The sequence below is a fragment of the Schistocerca serialis genome, chromosome 3 (assembly GCF_023864345.2).
Source record: "Schistocerca serialis cubense isolate TAMUIC-IGC-003099 chromosome 3, iqSchSeri2.2, whole genome shotgun sequence".
NCBI lineage: Eukaryota > Metazoa > Arthropoda > Insecta > Orthoptera > Acrididae > Schistocerca > Schistocerca serialis.
The window spans coordinates 187,775,622-187,801,712 of record NC_064640.1 but is presented as its reverse complement, the minus strand read 5'-3'; the positions used below and the strand labels follow the sequence as shown (position 1 = coordinate 187,801,712).

The 26,091-nt window shown below is 42.8% G+C and overlaps 1 protein-coding gene across 1 annotated transcript in view; it reads right to left on the bottom strand.

Moving 5' to 3' along the window:
- LOC126471563 (neuronal cell adhesion molecule-like) overlaps positions 1-26,091 on the bottom strand; it is a 761,819-nt gene that overhangs the window by 416,776 nt on the left and 318,952 nt on the right. The window lies entirely within an intron of this gene.

The window sequence follows — 26,091 nt, the reverse complement described above, 5'->3', positions numbered from 1 at the left end:
CTGCTCAAGTTCATCGTTTATCTGTTCACACAGTTTCTTTTTATTACAGAGGGCAGTTAACCCTCTGGCCGAGCACGCTGAGCTACCGTACTGGCGCCTGAAACCTTGAAGAGAGTGAAACTTTGCATAGTATCACGTTAAAAAAAAATAGTGAGTTTTGAAAATGAATGAAGCAGGGATGCAGATGATGAATTTCCTAACGATTGCCTTCTTACTAAAGTATACTCTAGTACAGCATCAACAGTAATAGGGATCAGAGGAATTAAGAATTGCTGTTAAGAAGGAATGTATGTTTACACAAACTTGAACTCAAAATTAACTAAATAAGAGTAGTGCTACTACACTTTGTTTCACAGTCATACGATGGTGAAAATTATAGCACTGTCGATTTGGTGCTTCAGTAGGCTTAAACTGTATATTCACGGAAAAATATGAACTGAAACAACAAAGTTTAAGTTCAAATGGTTCAAATGGCTCTGAGCACTATGGGACTTAACTTCTAAGGTCATAGACCTTAGAACTACTTAAACCTAACTAACCTAAGGACATCACACATATCCATGCCCGAGGCAGGATTCGAACCCGCGACCGCAGCGGTCGCGCAGTTCCAGACTGTAGCGCCTAGAACCGCTCGGCCACCACGACCGGCTTATGTAAACATAAAGCATTTTTACGTACAGCACAAGACATTAATTATAGATACAAACCAACAGGATTTGTATGCTAAACACAAACCAGCCGTCTATGCAGTATGATCTTCATATTATTGTTGGCCACTTCGCTCAGTATAGTACTAGGTTAGCGACGAGCAAGTGCACACAACCCCTCGGCGACTCCGGCCGGCCAGAGTTTAAGTAAAGCACCGTTATAATGCATCTGAATCTAGATGAATCGTCTGAGAACGAAACGTGAAATGCATTACGGAAAGGTTATTCAGATGTAAAATAATGTGCCGTGCAAATATGGAAAATAACCAATTTATATATTCCGGATAATAGGTGTCTTCAGCTATAACCATCTTTCTGTTTTCATGGGCACATTGACAGTTCGGTTTCCATGGATTCCAACTGAAGATGCAGTTCAGTTCACAGCTTTTAAATATTTCTGAAGAAACATCAAATTATTCCTATACTGAAAAGCGCCTAATTTTGTAGATTTGTAATCTGGATTTCCATGTTATGTGCTAATCGCACTTTATGTTCGTACTTATAATGAACATTATCCTCATGATACTATACAGTTTCGTTAACTACAGACATAGCCTGGATTAAAAATAAATGGGGTATAAAGAGGATACAACATTCAGAGTTGTTTCATAGCAAAACCTGGTGAACACTACTCAAGCACAAAGCACAGGACACTGTAAATAAATTAATGATGAAATCTCATTATTTACCACTTAAAGCTCACAAATTAGGACCTTTCAATGTAGCAAACATGGTTTTATTGTATTTTAATTGGAGTGTTCAGCAATATGTCTGTAAAATTACAGATGAAAAATGCAGTTCAACAAGCACAGTTTTTATGCGTTTTTGACAGAGAAAACTGTGTTTTAACACAAAAAGGAATTTCTGGATTGATTTCATTGATATGCTGCGCTTCGGAATAAGAATCAGGTGCTGACACTCAACATATGTGTACATTATGTAGTATCGTTGCCCTGTTTACGTTCAAAGCGCGTTGTGTGCACTTGCCCGTCACTAACCTAGTATTATACTGAGCGAATTGGCCAACAATAATATGAATATCATACTGCATAGACGGCTGGTTTGTGTTTAGCACATAAATCCTGTTGGTTTGTATCTATAATTAATGTCTTGTGCTGCACGTAAAAATGCTTTATGTTTACATAAACGAACATGGAAACTAAGACGTGAAAATAAAATTTACTGCATCTGCAGAGAATCCGACAAGCCGAAAATATAATTCATCCTAACAAAGTAAAAAGAACATTCCTCATACGTGGATGCATTTATTTGTCAGAATCACGGGTGTATCGCAGTAGGTAAAACTAAGCATTAATTAATAATTTAGAAGCATAAGAATATACAACTTAGTATTACTTGCTAGGCTTTTAAGAAGTATTTCTTTACAAAATAAAATGAGAAAGATGCAAGGAGGGCTCTCAAATCAGGTTTGGAAATATGGGGTCTTTCATTGAATTTTGTTTCAGTTCTGCTGAAAGTCTGTCGAAACTGTATCCTGCAGAATAGAGCATATCTTTCTCTACCGCAGAGAGAGAATTATTATGTAGCCACAATTCATTTTTCTGTTTGGTTTGTGCTATGTGTATAATGTCCTTGTCGTTAATCACAAATTCCATGAGACCATGAATCTTCAGAAGTGCTGAGCTGGAACCCCGTCCACGCTGTTTAGCGCCCGTCAACCTCAAACACACACACACTGGAATCCCGAGACGTTTGAAAAATAGTACTTGAGCAACATCCAGTTTATGAAAAAAATGACAAATCTGCTGTTATTGATAACAACGCATTAATTTTCAGTCACCAGAATTGAAAATTTCCTACACTGCTGATTATTTTCGCATCCTGTGGCAATACATGGCTTGTCTGTACTTCGCCGTCAGATTCACAACCAATGTTCCTCTCTAACATGCCAGTATATATTTCTGTAAAGTCCCCACTGCATTTTTGCATCACGATATCATGTAAAAAGCATGTAAGTGGCCTATCCTCCAATATAATTACATCTTCGTTATCCATTGCGTAAATTGAACGTGCCTTTTCGTGCAGCTTAACAAAGTTCACAGGATTAATTGGACTCCCCCCTGCTCACCGTTACCGCTAGCACGCGCACTTCACTACCAAACACAGCATCAGCTTCATTCGTAGTGTGTGTATAGCTACAATGTTGCGAGGCTGGTGCACTGACCTTCAGACGGCGCTAGCTCTCGTACACACACATTTTTAAGCTTTTTCTAGTTTTTTCAACCGTCCTCTCAAAACGTCGTCAGTAGTTGATTGCGCCGTAATGCAGTTGTCAATAAGCTAGTACTACTTGGGCCGATGAACAAACATGCTGCGTTGTACCAGTTAACAGAAATGTGTGATATTGAATGAGAAACAACAGAGGAATTTCGTACCACAAGACGAATTTACATCTCCCGCGAAAAGTTGTCTTCTGAGCCTCGGTTTACCCCGCTCACATTTTTCGGTGTAACATTTTTTGATCAGTAGTTCAAAGACTTTTTAAGAACGATTTATGGAAACTAGTATCTTGTCATATTATTTTTACGTCAGGTAAACAACTTTTAGCTAATACTTGCACTCAGCTACAGTGACGGTGACATTGCGATATGGTCCAGTCTGAAAGTGCCGAAGTACTCACGGAGAAATGAAGTTCATAAGCTATTCGTTAACAATTGAGACAAACGGTGAATTTCTGGCGATCCCCTCGTCTTTTATTAGTTCGCAAAAGACATTTTACGCTTACAAGATTTCAGTACTCCAGAAAGACCGTCCGGCCCTTACATAAGGCGCAGTGGCGCTGATAAATCCGATTACTGCTCAGGCTGACTCAATGAAGAATACAGCAGCTTTCACGTCTAGCTCTTAGAAGCCACGTAATTTACCATCGTGTGATCTCTTACTCCTTTCAAAGATGGAATTCAGGGAGCTGTAATTTGATACAGAAGTCTTTCTCGTCAAAGAGTCGATGAAAAGAGAAATACTTCGTTTCCACACGAATTTAATGGATTTTCTTGCGGTATATCTTTCGTTTCTCGGTCTCGGTTCAGTATAGTCACACGAGAAAAAACTGAAATTGCACGAAATAACGTGATTAGCATTGTGCCAAACTGTCGTTATGCCAAGTCTGTTCCGAATTCCTCGGTAATGTGACGTCACAGTGACACAGCGTAACCTTCCTTTGGCCATAATTCAGGGCGAAATTTGAGAGATATGAGTGGCAACGACAGGTGTTCAGAAAAAAACGAGATTGTTCAGTGTTAGTTACCATAAGGTGCCGAGAAGTGAAGAAAAATATACTGTGAACTGAGTTGGTTGTGATATACGAGGCGTATTAGGAAAGTAAGGTCCGATATGGCGCGAAATGGAAACCACAGTGAAAATCCAATGGAGCTTTGCACAAATGTGTTGGGCAGTGTCTTTAGCGTGCCTGTCGATCACTTCACCTCGTTCTTTTCAGTTCAGAGTGCAAAGTGATCACGTAGAAATTCCTAAAACAGCAGTGTCTCCCGCCAAGAATGTGGATAGGGTGAGAGATTTCGTCTGAAGCGATGGCGTCCACAAAACATAAATGTCACGCGTTTCTTTCTTTAGCGCGATTCTCAGCCGCATTCTGCAGGGGCAATGAAGACGCTCCTGCAGCGTTTTCGATGGGAAGTGTTTGATCACCAACAATACAGCTCTTAATTGTCTCGCTCCGATGTTCATCTCTGCTCACATGAACCACTGGCTACGATGACAATATTTTGGCACAAACAACGAAAGGCAGACCAGAGTAGAGTTGGCGGAAAGCACAGACCGTTGCTTTCTACGACGAGGGTACTGGAAAGTTTGTAAACGCTATTACAAAAGTCTAAATCGGAGCGGCGACTATCTAGAGAGGTAGCTGGAAGGTGTGCCTAACAGTTGCGAATGAAAAATTTTTGATTTTGACTGTGTTTTCCATTTCGCGACACACCGGAGCTTACTTTACGAACAGCCCTCGTGTCTAACACGCAAAGGTAATTTTGGCACAGCACAAGCGGTAAATTGTAGTGGATTTAGGAAACTCGTAACGTCTGAATTATATAAGGGTCATTCAGAAAGAAAAGAATAGCAGCTAGTAAAACGAAAACCATTGAAGGGATCGTAATGCCATTGCCTGCGAGGAAAGTGTGGTCCCTATAAGAGCGCTGAGGCCCCAAATTCGCCGCTAGAGGGACATGGACGCACACCCACATGAACGTCAACCGCACTCAGTCCTGCTGAAAACTGTGAATGGAGATTCAGAAGAAGAGCAAAGGGCTGTAGTGCGTTTTCTGGCAGCGGAAGAAGCCCTAGGAACAGAAATTTATCGAACCATGACAAACGTATTAGGAGTACTCCATGTCTGTAGTAAGGGACATGGCGTGGCACAAGCGATTCAGGGAAGGACGGATATCGTTGGCTGGTGACGCACAATCTGAAACGTTACACCGCATTACCGATACCATTGTCCAGCAGGTGGATGTCCTCATTCCTGAAGGCCGGAGAGTTACGGTGCCCCAGAGGTCGTATTGGGCGTAGGAATTGCAACGTACATGCAGTGTTCTCCGCACTCTTTTCCACTCTTCAATGAATTTCCGTTCCGCACACTCATTTCACTGCAAGCAGACGCACCACACCTGTCTGTACTTCTTTCGAGGCTTCTACTTCTCTGGTTTCACCTCTGAGTGCAATGGACAGTCGACCGACGCATGCGTTTACTCTCTGTCACTTGTGTGTGTGCCCATCTCCCCCCAGCAACGAATTTTGGATCTCAGAGCTATTATAGCGACCACACCTTCTTCCGTAGATAGTGGCATTATGATCCCTTCAGAGGGTTTCATTTGACATCCTCCAGTACATTTCTTTTTAATGCAACTTATACATTGAAGAGCCAAAGAAACTGGTACCCTTCATCTGGACTGGTGTGGACCGAGCGAGGTGGCGTAGTGGTTAGCACACTGGACTCGCATTCGGGAGAACGACGGTGGAATCCCGCGTCCGGCCATCCTGATTTAGGTTTTCCGTGATTTCCCTAAATCGCTGCCGGCCGCGGTGGCCGTACGCTTCTAGGCGCTACAGTCCGGAACCACGGGACTGCTACGGTCGCAGGTTCGAATCCTGCCTCGGGCATGGATGTGTGTGATGTCCTTAGGTTACAAAGGTTTAAGTAGTTCTAACTTATAGGGGACTGATTACCTAAGATGTTAAGTCCCATAGTGCTCAGAGCCATTTCAACCTAAATCGCTCCAGGCACATCCCGGGTTGGTCTCTTCCTCCAAACACTCCCCCTCCTCCCCTACCTCCAAGACTGGTGTGACCTGTGCCCTGTGCTTTCTTCCAACAACAGACCACGCTTTTTTTCGAGTGATCTGCTGTAGATAATTGTTAAAAGAGGTTCTAAGTCAGGCGCAAATGCGGTATGTAATCTGATAGGGACACAATCGGCGCCAGGAGATTTTTTTGATTTTAACGATTTCAGTTGTTTCTCAAAACAACTGTCACTAATACCAGTATCACTGACTTTTGCAGTGGTGCGGGAAGTAAATTGGGACAATACTGCTCGAGCTTCTATTCTAAAGGAACATTTGAAAACTGAGTTACAGATTTAAGCTTTCGATTTACTACTCACGGTTTCAGTTCCTTTTTCATCCATGAGTGCATGGACATCAAATTTCGTATCGCAAACAACGTTTAAATACTACCAGAATTTCTTTAGGTTTTCTGAGAAATCTATCGATAATCTTCTGCTATGGTATTCGCTTCACGTATTGCCCTCTCGACAGCCAAAGGCGTTTCGTGCATCATCCCCTCCATCTTTGGCCTGTGCTTTGTTTCACACGTATTACACAGAAGTAGTTTTCTCTATACAGGTTTGTTTACAGTGACTGTACCTCCCATCATGAACTGTTCTACTAGAAACATATCTTTCCAGCGAATGGTTAACTACTCTTATGAACTTGAGCGACAGCTATATGCTCCTCTATAGAGCTAAATCCTTAGAGTTCGTTACTGAGATAAAACACTACTGCCCCTTTATATCTGGCTTACTGAACACATAAATCCTTCTACTTGTTTTTGTTGCCTTTTTTACTTTGGTAGTGGCCGTGCGGTTCTAGGCGCTACAGTCTGGAACCGAGCGACTGCTACGGTCGCAGGTTCGAATCCTGCCTCGGGCATGGATGCGTGTGATGTCCTTAGGTTAGTTAGGTTTAATTAATTCTAAGTTCTAGGCGACTGATGACCTCAGAAGTTAAGTCGCATAGTACTCAGAGCCATTTGAACTATTTTACTTTGGTAGTCATTGTTGCTACTACCGCTGCATGGTTGCTCTTACCAATTTCAGTAAGAACATCCTCAAAGATGTCAGGTCTATTTGTTACAATTACAGCCAATACATTCCATCATCAGTTGGCTTTCGAACTATCTGTTGTAGGTAATTTTCAGAGAAGGCATACAGTAATGTTTCGCACAGTGTATGGGAGTATGGAACAGGTTTGAAATTCTGTATGTTTCAGGCTTGTTCCAGAAAGGATAAAAGGGGAATATTCACAAAATTATAAAAGTATTACATAACACTTATGATGACAATGACGCCGTTTAAATATCTGGGCGTAGCGCTGCAAAGCGAAATGAAGTAGAACGAGCATGTGAGGTTTGTAGTAGGAAAGGCAAATGGTCGACTTCGGTTTATTGGGTGAATCCTAGGAAAGTGTGGTTCATCTGTAAAGGAGACCGCATGGACGCTAGTGCGACCTATTTCTTAGTACGTCTCGAGTATCAGAATAAAGGAAAAGGTCGAAGAAATTCAGAGGTGGGCTGCTTGTTATGTTACTGGTAGGTTCGAACAACATCCGAATGCTATAGAGATGCTTTGGGGACTGAAATGGGAATCCCTGGAGGGAAGGCGACGTTCTTTTCCAGAAGCACTATTGAGAAAATGTAGCGAACTGGCATTTCAGGCTGACTGCCGAACCATTCTACCCCCGCCAACATACACTGGGCGCAAGGATCACGAAGATAAGATTCGAGAAATTAGGGCTCATACCGATTCATATCGACAGTCGTTTTCCCCTCGCTCTGTTTTCGAGTGGAACAGGAAAGGAAATGACTAGTAGTGGTATGGGGTACCCTCCGCCACGCACCGTAAGATGGATTGCGGAGTTACGATGTAGATGTACAAGTATGCATATCGATATTAGTAAATTATTAAAATGTGTGTAGTGGTGTTGCCATTGCGATACTATTATAAGACATAGTAAATTAACTACTTACAATTTATTTAAGATTTGTCTTGAGAGACAAAACCACCTTCTGCATTTTTATTAAATAATGATACTTCTTGAGAACCGTGGCTGCTATGTGATACAGGATGTTCATTGGACACAACAGCAACCACCTTTTATATGGTGTGTTCCGGTTTCATATTATTCGTCCATCTTCAAATTGCTTAAGTGTTTTTATTAAGACACATAGACGTTGGTTTATAGATGAGTTGCCCTGGGATAAGAAAAATACATAGTTTCAGAAATGTGACAATGCTTATGACCCTACAAGTTGTCGTTATAAAGTAACCCGCACTGTTACACTTTTGAAACTAGGAATTATCGTTTACCCCGCACTAACTTATCTTAAAGTCCACGTCCACGTGTTTTGATGAAATCATGCAGACCGTTTGAAGATGAATATATATTTCAAAACCTGCAGTGGTGCTGTTTTAATACAGTAAATCAAACAGAACTATGGCTGGTTGCTGCTGTTGACTACCGAGAATCAGTTTTAACGCATGTTGTGTTTTACAGTAAATTTGTTAAGCATTGTGTAAATAATGGAGTTCTCCCTTGTCAATATCTCAGTTTTAACTAAACTTTGTAGTTTTGTTACATGGGTAGGAAAAATTTTCTAGGTACATTGACTAAGAAACTCATTTATATGTAAATATCGAGATGAGTCACACTATGTTGCTACGCTGACAGATAACTGGAAGTTCTGTTTAAGGAATTGTTAGTAAGCAACTCCTCTGAGTCAAAGTGTGTGACAGTTTACGGAAAGAGATTCAAAGGTGACTCTAAGTATCATAATGGCGTTGTCTAAAAAATGTGCGTTTCGAAGAAATATGTAACCACATTTGCGACAGGATCCAATGCTTCCTACAAGACAGAACGTAGCACGTTATCCTACATGAGGAGGCATCTATAGATGCCTAAGATATATTTGATGTGCCGCATGGGAGTGTATTGTTTTCATAGCATAGATGGTATACCTTAATTAACAGCGGAACGTATGCGATAATAGAAGCAAAAACGTTACAGTACACTCCGCTCTGTAGACGAGCCGTTAGTGAAATAATACCGAATGGGTGGTTATGAGAAGCCACTGACTGCAGTGTGGAAAATTTTCCTTATTAGTAGAAATGTATTTGAAATATAAACGCATCGACTTGGTCACCATCTAACTGAGCTCAAAAATTCGCCCATGGCTCCGGACAGACTGTGTACTAGTCAGTACCTGCTACATGTTTCGGCTTTCTTCAAAATAAAAGTGAGCTGATAGCTTTGTTTCATTGGCGGGGCAAGATTCGAGCTCGGTTTGCAAAGATCATATTTTTTCTCGAACAGAGGAGCGCAAGCAATCATTCCTCCCACGCGCTGAAACGGGGAGAAAGTTAAATATACGGTACAATAAAAAGTGCCCTCCGCCACGCGCTTCAGTGATTTGCAGAGGACAGATTTAGATGTAGATATAGACCGAAACCAAAAGGACAATGTTTCGAGTAAAATTTATGTTGTTATTCAGTGCGTAGTGCCTTAAAACGATTAATGTACGCTTTGGTGGCGGCAGATAGTTTAATGCTGAACACGATGCGCACGCTGCGGGTTTTGCATTGCAGCTATGCGCGCACGCGCTGACATCGGCGCAAAAACGACATTAACTCAACTCAGCCGGGGCTCGAAACCGCAGCGCCTACCCTCGCATACCAGCAGTGCATTCTGTCGTGAGGTATGGCGGAGATCACATCACACTATATTTCCACCGTGGGCTCGGACAATGAATCTCTGTCCGACGGGGGAGCTTCATTAAACTCCAAGTGATATATCTGAACAGTTGATCCGTGGAAAGAATCCTTCCGAGTGTAGCATTTAACACGATGCGAAGGGTAGATATAAAATTTTAATTATCATCTAGAAAAGAGCAAGCAGCGACCGTGGAACATGATGAAAAAAATGGCTCTGAGCACTATGGGACTTTACATCTGTGGTCATCAGTCCCCTAGAACTTAGAACTACTTAAACCTAACTAAGCTAAGGACATCACACACATCCATGCCCGAGGCAGAATTCGAACCTGCGACCGTAGCAGTCGCGCGGCTCCGGACTGAGCGCCTAGAACCGCGAGACCACCGCGGCCGGCGAACATGATGATGGAGTTATTTCTTCTCAATATATTCACCCTCGATTGCAACACATTTTTCCCTATGGTGGATGACTTGAATAAAGTCTTTGTTGTAGTACAGGGTATTCCAGAAATGTTGCGAAAAGTTCGAGGTTTAGTAGAGGGTGTCTCGAGGAACAAATCAGGATAGGAACCAGTTTCCGCCATCCAAAGACGCTAGCAAACGTCGAAGTTGTAAGCGCCAGCCCCTGACACTAGGCTACCCCTTCGGCAGCAAACGTGACTTTGTAAACTGAAGGACAGTAGGCGGAAGGCACGCAAAGTTGTTTGTTATTCAGTGATCGCGACTGATCGCCACGATCACTAGTGGAGAAGATGGAGCTACCTGCAGTGTATACAGACCTTATCTCCTGTGAATGCGATGTTGTGTTGCCTTGGTGGATGACACACAACATCGCATACATGGGAGACAAGGCCTTTCTCCACGGCAACTATCTCAATCTTTTCCACTGGCGATCGTGGACATTAGTCGCGATCATTAAATAACAAACGACACTACGAGACTTTCCGCCTGCGGTCCCTCAGCGTACGAAGTGACGTTTGCTTCCGAAGGGGTGCCGTAATGGCAGGCGCTGACGCCGTGCTGTATCGTCGTTGGATGACGTTTCCGGAAACTGGTTCCTATCCTCGATCCAGAGAAAGAATTCGTTTTACTCGTCGGAAGTTGGACATTGTTTCTGAATACCTGTATCAGCTGCATTTGAAGGTAGCAGCTGTTTTATATCCTGACTAATGGGACTGGATTGATGGCACGACATGGGTTAAGTCTGACTGGGATCGCGAAGTGGCTACAAAAAGACAGCCTTCTCAGGTGGAGTCTGTTGTACGACGTCCTGTCATAAATTTGACGGGTAAGGATCTGGTCGAAACTACGTTATCTGTTTTAAGTGAAGGGCTAAATTTTTCCCTACTCCAAAGACTTTGCCGATATTATCTTTCACCAGCGCCATTGAAGAAGCTGTCCGACCCCTATCAGAGGAGTCTGATGAAGAAATCGAACGTGAAACCTGTCGAGCAATTACGGAACATCGTCCAAATAGAAGTAATGTTTCCAAGGAAAGAAGATGTGCGATACGAAAGCTGCGTGAGGATACTGACACAGTCGTCCTGCGTACTGATAAAGGTAATGCTACCGTCCTTTTGCCTCAGGAAGTCTACAAGGAAAAGATATGTGGTCTACTTAGCTCTGGTGTATACTGGAAGATTAACAAAAATGCTACCAACAAGGTGACAATAAGGACTGCTGCCTTGCTGAACGCTTCATCACTACCAAAGGAAGTCATCAGAACTTTAAAAGTGCGAGGTGCAGTACCGCCGAGATTTTATGGTCTTCCTAAAGTTCACAAGATGGGTAAGGATGAGCGTCTAGAGGACTTGTCTATGAGACCTATAACGAGCACTATTGGTTCACTAACGTATTTTTCTGCCAAATATTTAGCTTTCTTATTAAAACCATTGGTAGGAAAATGTAGTCACCACATTCGTAATTCTACGATTTTATTCAGAGACTAAGCAATGTCAGGATAAATAGTATGGATGTGCTTGTTAGTTTTGACGTGGTATCATTATACACCAAGGTACCTTTAAAGGACTCTATCTCTTATCGGGCAACGTTTTGATAAGAACATTACGCATTATTTGAACATGTGCTTTTATCATCTTATTATCAGTTTAATGGTGAATTTTATGAGCAGATTGATGGCGTCGCTATGGGAAGCCCCCTCTCCCCTCTGGTAGCTAATGTAATCATGAAAGACCTCGAGGACAAGACACTTGACTCAGCAAGTTCTAAACCAACGGTCTTCTGGAGGTACGCGGACGACACATTTGTGGTATAGCCGCACGGGATGGATGAATTAGATCGATGTTTTGAGTATTTGAATTCTATCCACGCTAGTATCAAATTTACAATGGTAATTAAAAAAGGTGTCTGCCTTCCCTTTTTGGATGTTGTTCGCTATAAAGCTGATGGCACATTAGGACATGCCGTATACCGGTAACCAACGCACACAAATCTATATCTACATGCCAATAGCTGCCATCACCCTTCACAGATAATAGGTGTCCTTAAGACCTTAGTGCATAGGGCGCACTGTATATCCGATAAAGATAATTTTCAAGAAGAGCTCACATACCTCAAGAGCATTTTTTAAAGTGAATGGATTTTCTCCGCAACAAATTCGTAGAGCATTCAATGCAGGTACGTGATGGGGAAGAAGATAGTAATCCTTCAGATCAAGTGCACCTATCTGGGTGCCATTTCCTCGAAGATAGGCCGTATTCTTGAGAAACACTGTGTTAAGGTGATTAAGGAACTCGCTTTATCAGTGGGCTGCAAGTTCTTGCTTCTATACAACAGTTTCTTTGCTTATTTATTTGCAATTTGCCCCACTGCAATTCTGTTTTCCTGTCCCGACCGTAATGTTTGTGTTGTATGAAGATGATGATGAAAGCTTAACGTCCCCATCCGACAGACAGATCAGCATCAACAGTGTCACATGCCCTCACTTCATGAGGCACTGCAGACAGGTTAGGCATGTAAATCAGTACACTGGCGCAAAATCTGGTGATGAGGAACTTTACTCCACCATCTCTCCTCCCATCGTCGGCCAAATATTAACAGTGAAAACTTTTTATCACTTCCAGAATTCGAACCGGCTTGGCCTCGGATCGAGCGCCATCGCAAAAGCGTGCGTTAGTGACCTTTGCCTACGGAGGCGGTTTTCTGTACAATGCTGAGACTGCGATTTGCATGTGTACCAGTATCATGGGCGACCGCAGGAATTTTTCCAAGGGGGGGGGCAAAGTGTCAGTTTCATACAGTTTCACATAACTGTGACAAGACGTGTCTCAAAAACTAAATGTGACAAGAAATACACAAAACTTATTTTTTCTAAAAAGATCGATAGCTGCTTAACATTTTAAAAGTAGATTGCTTTGGTAGCTAAACATTATGTATACTTCAATATTACATGCAAAGCACATGTTTTATGTTATTAATATGAATATGTATGCCACCTTTTTGATTGAACGATCTGAAGTTACATCCACGTATGATTTGTATTTTGTTAACGTTTAATATGTCCCTCAGTTCCGAATGTTCGCAAATATTTTGACTCACATGATTAAATCCAGGGAATATGTGTTATGAAATGAAGCGCTAAACATTCACAAAAAATGTAATCCATTTCCATAATGTTAGAATGAAAATGAAAATTTGAAGTCCAAAATACGTAAAAAAGTCAACTCGATTGAGAAACTGCCATGTTTATTTTTCTCGAGGTAGAGAAACATGGGAATGAATTTTTAAAAAGGCTTATAACATTTTGATGCCGCCTAAAAAAATTTATTTTGTTATAAAACTGATCATATTAACGAATTTATGACATTACATTCATGCTTCATAGCTTCTATTGTGAGTGGCGTAACTGAATTTGAACAAAATTTGTCTTTCAAGCTACAATTTTCTTATTGGTTAGGTAAAACGTAGTGCAGTGGCAGTATACGACATGATGAATGTGGGAAACCTTCCAAAACTACCCTCACACTGGCCGGTAGAATCGGCTTTAAAGAGCCAAGAACTGAAACAAGGTAATTTGCATATATCCAGTTTGTCACTTTGTTGTGCAGCCACATCATCTCTGTGACTGCATGTGGTGCTGTGTTACCCCATAGACTTTGGGAAGCTCCCAATCTTGGAGAGGAAATCTTGCCGCAATTCAAAGTTCACACTTTTTCCTTCTCTTCCAGCGCAGAAAAATACTTCTTTTCTGGGCTGATATTTTTGGGATTAAGATTAGAAGTACACACCTGTAGTATAGAATGGACGTGTTCTTATGAGTGTACTACAGTAGCACTGAATAAAAATTCAGCACGCTTTACAGGTTTTCCTTGCCCGCAGACAAATGGTAAACTACTGTTGTCACTCCATTGTGCAGCAAGGAGGGACGTCCTTACGACAATTGGCGAGGGATGACTTGCGCATATACTGGTGACGTATTTATGGTGTGTTGGGGATTAGAGACGGGATCCTTGCACCAGAGTGTTGGTGCGGCAGCTTTCTGCAGCTCGGCGAGGGCTGAACAATGAAACGACAGAAAATATTGAAAACACTGCTTCGGGCTGTCTTGTAGAGGATCGAATCCAGCTCGACTACAGAATAGCGACGAAACTGCAGCTGCAGCAAGGAATCACCATAATGAGCAGCGTGACAACCAAGAAACGCCAAGATGTATCGTAATCGATAAAACGACAGTACTTTCTGTCGCAGTTGGTAATGTTAAATCTGCAGTTTAGCCGAGTCGCAGATGATGATTCCCAGAAATTCGAGAGAATTCTGTAATGACCAAAAAGCATGTACCCATATTTCAGAAGTGGGCAAGTTTTTTAGTGTTAAAAGTCCTACCGACATACCAGAAATGAGAGAAGCTTTATCTGTCATAGTTACGAAAGTGACTGATGACAGTGAGTGAAATGTATCCGAAAATTTGTGTTCTGAGTTCCAGTCGTTGTGAGACCTTGCACATAACCGACTACATACGGCAGCCAAATTGTGCCCTGCTGAACCGCTAGCTGTTAATGCCGTAGCATTTCACGAAGTTCGATCCGTATTGGCAGTTACAGATTATGACGCGTAGCCTATTTACTCGGGAGTATTTAGTGCGTATGAGTACCTACGCTGCGATTGAGATCAGGGCGTGGAAATGCCACGAGGCAGGAATTTAACGCAGATCTAATTAGCGTTCTGCCAGGACAGCATTCCTCTGCAACTTCAGCTTGTTAACACTAAGCTGTTATAAAATGATCCGCGTCCCAAAATCCAGTGACGCCAAATTATGATGAATACGTAATATCCTGAAATGCATTGATAGAGCTAAACACTGTGACCGCGGCTAGCAACAAACGGCACTTAGCCGCAGAGAAACTGACCAGGGAGAGCAGTTAACGTAATTGAGAATGGTCAGTGCTGCATCAGTTGTCTGTGGCTTGAACGCGCTAACTCTAACAAGGGGAGACCACAACGTTGGGATCATGGATTTGCTTCAAACTTTGTATACCTTTAGTAGGCCATTAAAATGACACAATGTGTAAGTAGAAAGGTGCGCTACGCTGACAATTTCGAAAAAATCGCAAGAGAAGTATTACGCGTCTATTGCGCGACTGATGTACCTGTGCGTAGGTGCTGAACGTTAGAGACGGCAAATCATCGAGTAAAACTGAAGTGATATCAGGTGTTCCCCAGGGAAGCGTCCTGGGACCTCTGCTATTCCTGACCTATATAAATGACCTGGGTGACAATCTGAGCAGTTCTCTTAAGTTGTTCGCAGATGATGCTGTAATTTACCGTCTAGTAAGGTCATCCGAAGACCAGTATCAGTTGCAAAGCGATTTAGAAGAGATTGCTGTATGGTGTGGCAGGTGGCAGTTGACGCTAAATGACGAAAAGTGTGAGGTGATCCACATGAGTTCCAAAAGAAATTCGTTGGAATTCGATTACTCGATAAATAGTACAATTCTCAAGGCTGTCAATTCAACTAAGTACCTGGGTGTTAAAATTACGAACAACTTCAATTGGAAAGACCACATAGATAATATTGTGGGGAAGGCGAGCCAAATGTTGCGTTTCATTGGCAGGACACTTAGAAGATGCAACAAGTCCACTAAAGAGACAGCTTACACTACACTCGTTCGTCCTCTGTTAGAATATTGCTGCGCGGTGTGGGGTCCTTACCAGGTGGGATTGACGGAGGACATCGAAAGGGTGCAAAAAAGGGCAGCTCGTTTTGTATTATCACGTAATAGGGGAGAGAGTGTGACAGATATGATACGCGAGTTGGGATGGAAGTCATTGAAGCAAAGACGTTTTTCGTCGCGGCGAGATCTATTTACGAAATGTCAGTTACCAACTTTCTCTTCCGAATGCGAAAATATTTTGTTGAGCCCAACCTACACAGGTAGGAACGATCATCAAAATAAAATAAGAGAAATCAGAGTTCGAACACAAAGGTTTAGGTGTTCGTTTTTCCCGCGCGCTGTTCGGGAGTGGAATGTAGTATGATTGTGGTTCGATGAAACCTCTGCCAAGCACTTAAATGTGAATTGCAGAGTAATCATGTAGATTTAGATGTAGATGTAAAGTTCATGGTGATCAAGTGGTTGGTGTTCGAGCTTTGTGACACGTACTTGTATCGGGCGATGGTTTGACTCCCGCTCAAGCCTTCATTTTTGTAGGACAAGTGTAAATTTACTGATATTTAAAAAATTGCACCTACACTTGTAACGGCTCCATGTGAGTCGCTACAGTCACATGCTCAAAACACACCTGGGTGCTCTTCTGACACTCACGGAATTTTTATTCGGAATTATGTTATATTATCACTCTTAGTATAGTCTGCAGATGTGAATGCTGACGTATGCGTGGGCTGTCTGCTGTGGGTTCAGTGAATGTGGAGATGCAGTGTAGCCAACCGTTGTATTAGGTAGAGTGCGACTGCACTGGACGAGAGAGACGTAAGTTCCTCGCGCGTTAGCAGGCCCCGTTCGGTCGGCAATTAACCGCTGTGCAGACTCTCTGAGTCCTTCCGGCCACTGTGTGTGGACCCCGAACGAGGGGAGACGGTTAGGTATTCCCTGCTGAGACTCTGGTGAGTATAGATGCTCTGCGTGATGGCTCCTACAGTCATCTTAGTTAAGAGAGATAGTCAGATTGCATAAAATTACTATTTTTTTTTGACGGGCCAACATTCCATATAACCGTAATATTAAGTAAAGTGAGTGATCATGATTTTATTAAATAAAATGTTGTTGTAATATAAAATTCTTAACTTGGTCTCACAGCAACGTCTTATTTCCGTTACCATTCCAGTTACGTTATTCAAACTTTCAACTTAAAGTTAACCAGTAATCAGAAATTTTGTAGTGACATGTGCTCATGCAAACGCTCGTAGGGGTCTTACACAAAAGATGCAGGTGCCATTTTCAAGTTGAGGATGCCTGCCAAGGCTTTGCGGAAATCATGTATCACGCACACTATTCGTTCTTGCTACATTAGCAATGTCTCATCACTACGCAGGTTAACTGCCAAATGGGGCCTGCAGAGTGTGTCTGCAGCTCGAGGCATCGAGGTGCAAAGTATTTCCAGGTACCGTACCAAACTGCACGTGTAAGGGATTTCGCAAATCACGACAGGCATACATTTTCAGGAATACTATGCGTTCCTTCATTTATTTATCGAGAATTATAAATATGTTTGTTCTCATAATTAAATCTAATTAAAAATAGTAAGTAGTGAAATAACACGAAATTCACTAAAAACTCATACAAATACACGTGGTTTTTTAAAAATTATATTACCTCTCAAATGTCATATAAATTGAATAATGTGACCAGTGATGAAAAAGATGTAAGCCGGAATCGAACCGTCGCGTCGTACACGTTCGTATTACGTAGCTCAAACGCTAACCTTTCTTTCATCTAATTTTGTTCGTTATTGTTTGTTGCATATATTCGGGGTGGGAGTCCCATGACACCCCTTCACCTTTGGTCCATTCACTAGGGGTTTTTATTATTATTATTACTACTACTACAAAGGGCAGCTAACCCCCTGGCCCAACACGCTGAGCAGCCGTGCCGGCAAGCACTGACCATCATGAACTGTAAACTACGCACCTACTCACAGATAGCCGGCCGAAGTGGCCGTGCGGTTAAAGGCGCTGCAGTCTGCAACCGCAAGACCGCTACGGTCGCAGGTTCGAATCCTGCCTTGGGCATGGATGTTTGTGATGTCATTAGGTTAGTTAGGTTTAATTAGTTCTAAGTTCTAGGGGACTAATGACCTCAGCAGTTGAGTCCCATAGTGCTCAGAACCATTTGAACCATTTTTGAACTCACAGATACATCAGGTACATAATAGAAGTGCAAAAATTTCTCTTGCTATTCTCTCGGAATTGCCTGAGTAATGCACATAACTACACTACTGGCCATTAAAATTGCTACACCACGAAGATGACGTGCACCAGACGCGAAATTTAACCGACAGGAAGGAGATGCTGTGATATGTAAATGATTAGCTTTTCAGAGCATTCACACAAGGTGGGCGCCAGTGGCGACCCTACACCGTGCTGACATGAGGAACGTTTCCAACCGATTTCTCATACACAAACAGCAGTTCACCGGCGTTGCCTGGTGAAACGTTGTTGTGATGCCTCGTGTAAGGAGGAGAAATGCGTACCATCACGTTTCCGACTTCGATGAAGGTCAGATTGTAGCCTATCGCGATAGCGGTTTATCGTATCGCGACATTGCTGTTCGCGTTGGTCGACATCCAATAACTGTTAGCAGAATATGGAATCGGTGGGTTCAGGAGGGTAATACGGAACGCCGTGCTGGATCCCAACGACCTCGTAACACTAGCAGTCGAGATGACAGGCATCTTCTCCGCATGGCTGCAACGGATCGTGCAGCCACGTCTCGATCCCTGAGTCAACAAATGGGGGCTGCGGTTACCCTTGACGCTATATCACAGACAGGAGAGACTGCGATGGTGTACTCAACGATGAACCTAGCTGCACAAATGGCAAAACGTCATTTTTTCGGATGAATACAGGTTCTGCTTACAGAATCATGATGGTCGCATCCATGTTTGGCGACATCGCGGTGAACGCGCATTAGAAGCGTGTATTCGTCATCGCCATACTGGCGTATCACCTGGCGTGATGGTATGGGGTGCCACTGGTTACAGGTCTCGGTCACCTCTTGTTCGCATTGACGCCATTTTGAACAGTGGACGTTGCATTTCAGATGTGTTACGACCCGTGGCTCTACCATTCATTCGATCCCTGCGAAACCCTACATTTCAGCAGGATAATGCACGACCGCATGTTGCAGGTCCTGTACGGGCGTTTCTGGACACAGAATATGTTCGACTGCTGCCCTGGCCAGCACATTCTCCAGGTATCTCAGCAATTGAAAACGTCTGGTCAATGGTGGCCGAGCAACTGTCACGTCACAATACGCCAGTCACTACTCTTGATGAACTGTGGTATCTTGTTGAAGCTGCATGGGCAGCTGTACCTGTACACGCCTTCGAAGCTTTGTTTAACTCAATGCCCAGGCGTATCAAGGCCGTTATTACTGCCAGAGGTGGTTGTTCTGGGTACTGATTTCTCAGGATCTAAGCACCTAAATTGCGTGAAAATGTAATTACATGTCAGCTCTAGTATAATATATTTCTCCAATGAATACCCGTTTATCATCTGCATTTCTTCTTGGTGTAGCAATTTTAAAGGCCAGTAGTGTACTTGCACGTTACGTTGTTCTGATCGCCTACTAAGGGTGTATAAAGTTTGAAGTAAATCTGTGATCTCAACGTCGTGTCCTCCCTTTGTAAGCCAGCATGCCGGCCGCATGCACTGACAGCCAGATGGCAACAGCGTACCACCCTATGGATGATACAGCCGTCTTTGTAAAAACGTTCTCTCACTTCCAGAACATAACTGTACAGGGCGTCCAGATGGACGTCAACATCAACGCGAGAGTATATTTCTTTTTTGTTTCGTATCTAGTTTGTGCGTTAACGAGCATTTCCCTCTCATTTATTGTATATGGTCGAAAGAGACAGCCTTCGGAAATTGTGAAACGAACCCTGTCATCCAGGGCCATGTGCCACAAAGAGTGCAGATTCACCACGAAATAGGGAAATTCACAGGCGTCTATTGTGCCGAATGAGGCCTAAGCGCTGTAGGGTGCGGGCGGGACAGACGGGAACCTACGTCATAGAGAAACTCCGTAGAAGGTATTTGTGGGCAGGAAGGCGCAGAAGTGTTACATATGGAGGATCTAAGATCGGCCATAAAGGGAAACATTTATGAAAATTATTTATTCTGCAGTAATTCAGGGAATGCAGCAATAGTAATTTTAACCTACTATCCTCCATAAAGTTTCATGGTGATCCCAATAAAACTTCAATATTGATCATATCTATAATAGTTTAGGATTTACTGTTAAAGCGAAATTAACAAGTTTTGGAACAGAGGCCTGAATGCTAAAATCTGAATGCTTTGGTCGATCTTAACGATCGAAATTTCGTATGGAAGCGAATCATTAAAATGACAAATGTTGTAAATATCAACTCTGTAACTTTATTCGTTTAAGAGATGGAGTAAATTTATGTTATCAGATTTTTCAGTTAAGCATCAGATGATCATTTCCTCCACACAAAACACATTGAACGACGGCAGCATGACACCTTATTTAATCGTTAGGTAATAGAATATTTGTTGTAAAGTTCAGCGCATAATTGTTAGTTTTGTTCTTTACTTATTTATCATAAAGCACATTGATTCAAAGCTACTGGCCGTGAGATTCAGAGTTAAGAAGGAAATTGTATAGGTTTTATGTAAAAGAATTTAACGTTTATTATGTAATGGATATTATTGTTACTTTATTTAGAACGTGAAAGTGGACAAGCTTTGATTATTTAAATATGTTAAAATGTAAAATAAGCTGTAGGCAATCAGATGGACGGCTTCAGAAAAGGGAACTGCCCTAGTCAGTTGTGCAAGAATGTTTGGCGCGCGGGAAATGCGGCCGGGGACGGGCAGAGCAACAGTGCTGGTAGAGACGCGAAAGCAGACGGTCGGCCTTTAGGTAGTTAGGAAGTGAAACGACTTGTGTGGTATCGCGGGACTTAGTCTCTGAACGGTGAGCAGCCACTCGCCTGGTGTGAACTCTAACTTGTCGCGTAGCTAACAAGGTGGTGAACTGGCCTTGTAATTCGCGATGAGATTTTGAATGATCGAACTGTGTTAAATGGATATGGGCTCGAGTGTAATATTAATTCTAAATAGGGCCATTTTCTCTATGAGTTTGCTTTCTGAATAGACATTATTCCAACCAAATAACAACTGTGTGGCCTACATCATTTAAGGGTCCTTTATTTAGCTCCCGATGTTATTATTACTGTTGTTATATGTTATATTAACGTTGTATGTTTCATACAATTTCGCAAACTTGACTTCAGCCAGTCAATTTACCCAAAGGGTCACTTGTGTCTAATTTAGGGCGTGTAATGCGACACGTGCGGTTCAAACACTAGCCGAGTTTGAGCCGAGACATTTCGACGAAGAGGAACTGCATGTGAGCACTAACATCTTTGCGATGTTAACTCGCTATTGGGGACTCGTCTGGGATAGTAATTTGGAAAGTGTTAGTTGGGAGATAAGAATTTTGCAAAGTGTTGGAACAGGTTTGGATTTTCGAAAGTGTTAGTTGCGGTATATGAATTATGGAAAGTCTTAGAATTGGATTTGAATTCTGAAAAGTGTTTCCAAAAGTATTATCTAAACTTCGATAGGCAGGACCTCTCGCGAAAGTTAAATGTGAGATAGCTTCAGGACTGAATATCAGATTTCTTTAATAGTCGTGGAATTACAGTTGTAATTCTCACAGTTAGCGACATTCTGTGATCTAGGTGCCAAGTCTGTGGCAGTTGAGACGGTCTGCGTGGGGGCTGTGAGCTACGAATTTTGCAACAGTTGTGTGTACCGAGTTTTAGCAGTGGTTAGGAATGATAAAAAAAAGTAACGTGGAAGAAGAGGCGACATCGAAAGCACGTGGTTTCTGCCAGCAGAGGCATCTTCAACGGCGATTCATCGAGATCTTCAGCGTCTGCTTCAACTGCAACATCGACAGCAATTCCATGGAAGAAAAATCCAGCACGACAAACCTAAGTATATGCACTGATAGCGAGATTAGGTATGATTCTGTAGTGTAATCGGCAATAATAGACGTCGCTAATGTTAAGCAGTCGGCCAGTTTGTGTGCGTCCGAAAATACTAGCGAGCTGCTTAGCCCAAAGTCGGAGCGGGAGAGCGTGATCGGAGGTGCATTTAGTAGGGTAAATAGTCCAAAATCAGGCAAGGGAGATGAATTTGGGGGAGACATGATGTCGCAATTAATGCAAAAGGTAAGAGGATTAGGATCCAAAATTGATTCTGTTAAAACCGATATGGGTGATGTAAATTCAAAAATTGATTCGGTTCTATCCGAAATAGCTTCGGTTGTGAAAGACGAAGTAGGTAAAATTGCTAGAGGAATCGAGAAATTGATAGATGGAACATTAAAAACCATTCTGGATGAAATGGGCAAAATTTCTGATTAAGTTGGGATACTTGACTCTAAGGTAGATCAAGCGGAGGAAATTTTCAGTGATAAGGCGGAGAAATTGCAGGCAGATCTGGGAGGCAATGTAAGGAATCGTATGAGTAGACAAGATGCTGTAATGGTTGAGACGGTGGTGGTGGTTAGTGTTTAACGTCCCGTCGACAACGAGGTCATTAGAGATGGAGCGCAAGCTCGGGTTACGGAAGGATTGGGAAGGAAATCGGCCGTGCTCTTTCAAAGGAACCATCCCGGCATTTGCCTGAAACGATTTAGGGAAATCACGGAAAACCTAAATCAGGATGGCCGGAGACGGGATTGAACCGTCGTCCTCCCGAATGTGAGTCCAGTGTGCTAACCACTGCGCCACCTCGCTCGGTAATGGTTGAGACGACAGAGGCTATTAGCAACTTATCCGACAAGTAAAATCTGGCATTATAATTGAAAATGGTGAAATTAAAAAGCAAATCAATGAAATAAAAAGCGACTTGAATTCTTTAGCTGCACATCAAATCTCTACAGTGATCAGTGTTCCGTGGATGAACTCGCGAACGATCAAATGTTTTGGAGACGACGGGAAATATCACCGAGTAAATTTTCTTCTAGCATGCAGAAATGGTTTTATAAGGAGAATGTCCGACGAGGTGAAGATAAAATTCGTGAAAAGAAATTTGAAAGGTGAGCCCCAATCGTGGGCTAATATACACAGTGATACGTTCACTACCAACGAAATATCTGAACGCAGTTTTCTGAACAAGTTCTTTAACGAAGCGAAGCAAACGCGACGCCAAACTGAGTTTCTGAATGGGCCAACATTTAAATACGGCAAGAATTTTGTAAACGTGAACTTTTGTAAACGTAAACTTGCGAGGTTAATGTATGTGAAACGTCCATTTGGAGTGCTTACAGAAATTAGGACGTTGAAAAGGCGGTTACGGGAAAATTTGCAGTGGGATCTAGTGCACAGTCCTAGCAACTCAGTAGACGAATTTTAGAATTTTGTAGAAAAATAAGAACGGGAGTTGAAATTTAAACCGCTAAGTAAGCAGGGTAAGGGGGAATTCGGATTTGACGGCGGACCGGTGTTACACTGCAGCGGTGTGGCCAGACAGACTGGTCATCAAGTTCCCGGTCCACCATGTCTGACCACCAAAAGGCACAATCTGCGAACTGCGACCCAAGCACATTGCAACCCCTGCCATCCGAGAACAATTTATGGACTCCTGGAAACTGTGTCATTCCGCACCATCGGTCGACGACTAGCAGCAGACAGACTAGAGAATTACTGTACCATGCGTAGGCTACCAACCACAATACACCAAAACGAAGGAAGGGAGGAAGATTGGGCTTAACGTCCCGTCGAAATCGAGGGCATTGGAGACGAAGCACAAACTCGATTTGTGTCAACGATGGAGAAAGATATCAGCCGCGACCTTGCTAAGGAACCATCCTGGAATTTGCCTGGAGCGATTTCGGGAAATCACGGAAAACCTAAATCTGGATGGCCGGACGCAGGTTTGAATCGTCATCCTCCCTAACGCGAGTCCAGTGTGCTAAACACTGCCCCACCTCGCTTGGTGCCACACCATAAACGGCTGAGTTGGGAGTGGTGCCGTGACTGGGGAGTATGGACTTCTCATGACTGGTGTAGCATTGTGATCAGCGATGAATCGAAGTTGTGTACTTCCCTATCTGGGAAGAGACTCAATTACTCCAGTGTTTTGGAGGGGCTCTCGGGTGTTACTTCTGGTGTCATGGCGTGAAGAGCCATCGGGTTTGACTTCAGGTCACGGCTGGTGGTAATTAAGGGAACTCTGACGGTACAAGAATACGTCAAGGATATTCTGCTTCCTCATGCGTCTTATCTTTCTGCGACAGTTTCGTGATGCCATTTTTCAATACGACTATGCTGGTCCACTCATGTCATGTTTCCCTATGATCTGTCTCACTGGAACTGAGAAACTCCTGTGGTTGGCAAGATTGCCGGATCTATCCCAATTGAACAGTGGTGGGAGCATCTCTGACGTTAACTCCATCCCAGTAGCCAGTATATCATGGACCAGTTGACAGTGATGGGCCACGTTGCTTCGGGAGACGTTACAGAGATTTTGTAACACCCTTCCGAACCGAATCAACGCGTGCACTCAGGCCAGGCGCGGTGCAGCGTCGTATTGATAAGCGGGCTCATGCCTGTGAGTTCTTCATGATTTTGACTCTATTTGTAATCACTTGAATAACTTGAAATATCGTCCCAACCCGTAAAGTTTCATTTCGTGTCCTTCTCCTTTTTTGGTTGCTTCAACTGTTTTTTGTCCGACAGTTTACTATCGATAATGAGTCACTACAGTCATTTATCCCAGGGTGCCTCAAAGGTGTAGGGTCAAATTATATGAATGATAGAGGGTTCTAAACTGAGCGCAGTCGGTGAATTGCATGCACGGAATTTCTGATGCCCGCCTAATGTTAAATTAGACCATATCCTAAGTGTTACGGCGTAAAGTCAAGCTCCGGCACGCTAGTCGGAAACGACAGGGAAGAGAAGGCTGCGAAAAGAAGTCAACCAATCGCACGCTGACCTGATTTGCTTCCAGGACGACAACGCGACAGCAGCGGCCACTATGTAAAGAGCACACAAGCGCCGCGAATGACGGCCCAGTTCAACAGCAGCTTCAAGATCAGAGACTTCGATAGCACCGTCAACGCTAGATCACTTCGCTTGTACACTCTATGTAGCACAGACTTAGGAATGTTTATCCTGAAGAAGAGTGATTACTTGCACGTCGCCCTTTGCTTGCGACAAATCTGTGTAATTGGAAAAGCAAACTACTGTAATTTTGTTAATTTAATAAAACTCATTAATACGACAATTTCATTATTTGTCCATCGAACCTAATATGCAGGCTTCCTAGACACCACACTAAACGCACTCACCATGATGATCTTCAGAGATTTCGTGCGGATTCAGGATAAACGATTCGTGTCAAATACAGCTTGCTTAATTCCAACAAGATATCTCGCAACAGGTAAGTTCCACCTTCGTAGATATCTGAAATGCATTCGATACTGTACTCCCAGTTTGTTGCACTGAGCAGCGAACGTTTAATAGAAACGAAATGAACAGCTACCATGGTCCAAGGGAGCGCAATAAGAGCTTTAATTTTCTCAGTACACAAAACAAAATTGTCAAATAAGATCAGCGGCGCTGTCAGATGGTTTAGTGTGCGAATGGTAAGCTTATTTCAATGTACGATATTACCTCTAATAAAGAAAAGGAACCCGATGATTACTAGCGAACTTCTGTCGTACGTTACGTTGTAGAAATATTTAGAGGATATGAAGCGATATGAAATAGGACAATCATGTAAAATCACTATTAGGGAAAATGTATGGAAGAACCAGACTCAGTCGTAAGGCCATAGGAAATTGCAGTGCATTTGTAGAGGAAATCTCATGCAAGACGTTAGTGTGACGAATTGTTCAGTATTGTTCCAGCCTACGGAATCGTTATTTAGTAAACATGACGACGGAAGTCTGATGATTTCAGTTACGCCGAGCTAGCATCGTAAATAGTAGATAAAGCCCTAATTAAAGTGCTGTAGTGATATTTGGTAAACTTCAATGGGGAAGCTTGGAAGAGAGGCGAATTAGTTCTCGCGAAACTCTGTTCTGTAAATTTAGAGAAGTGTCCTCAGAGTCTTTCGCGGCGGCATGTATATGGAAAGTAAACAAATTTACTTTTATAGTAATCTTTGCTTCTCGGGATGTTCTG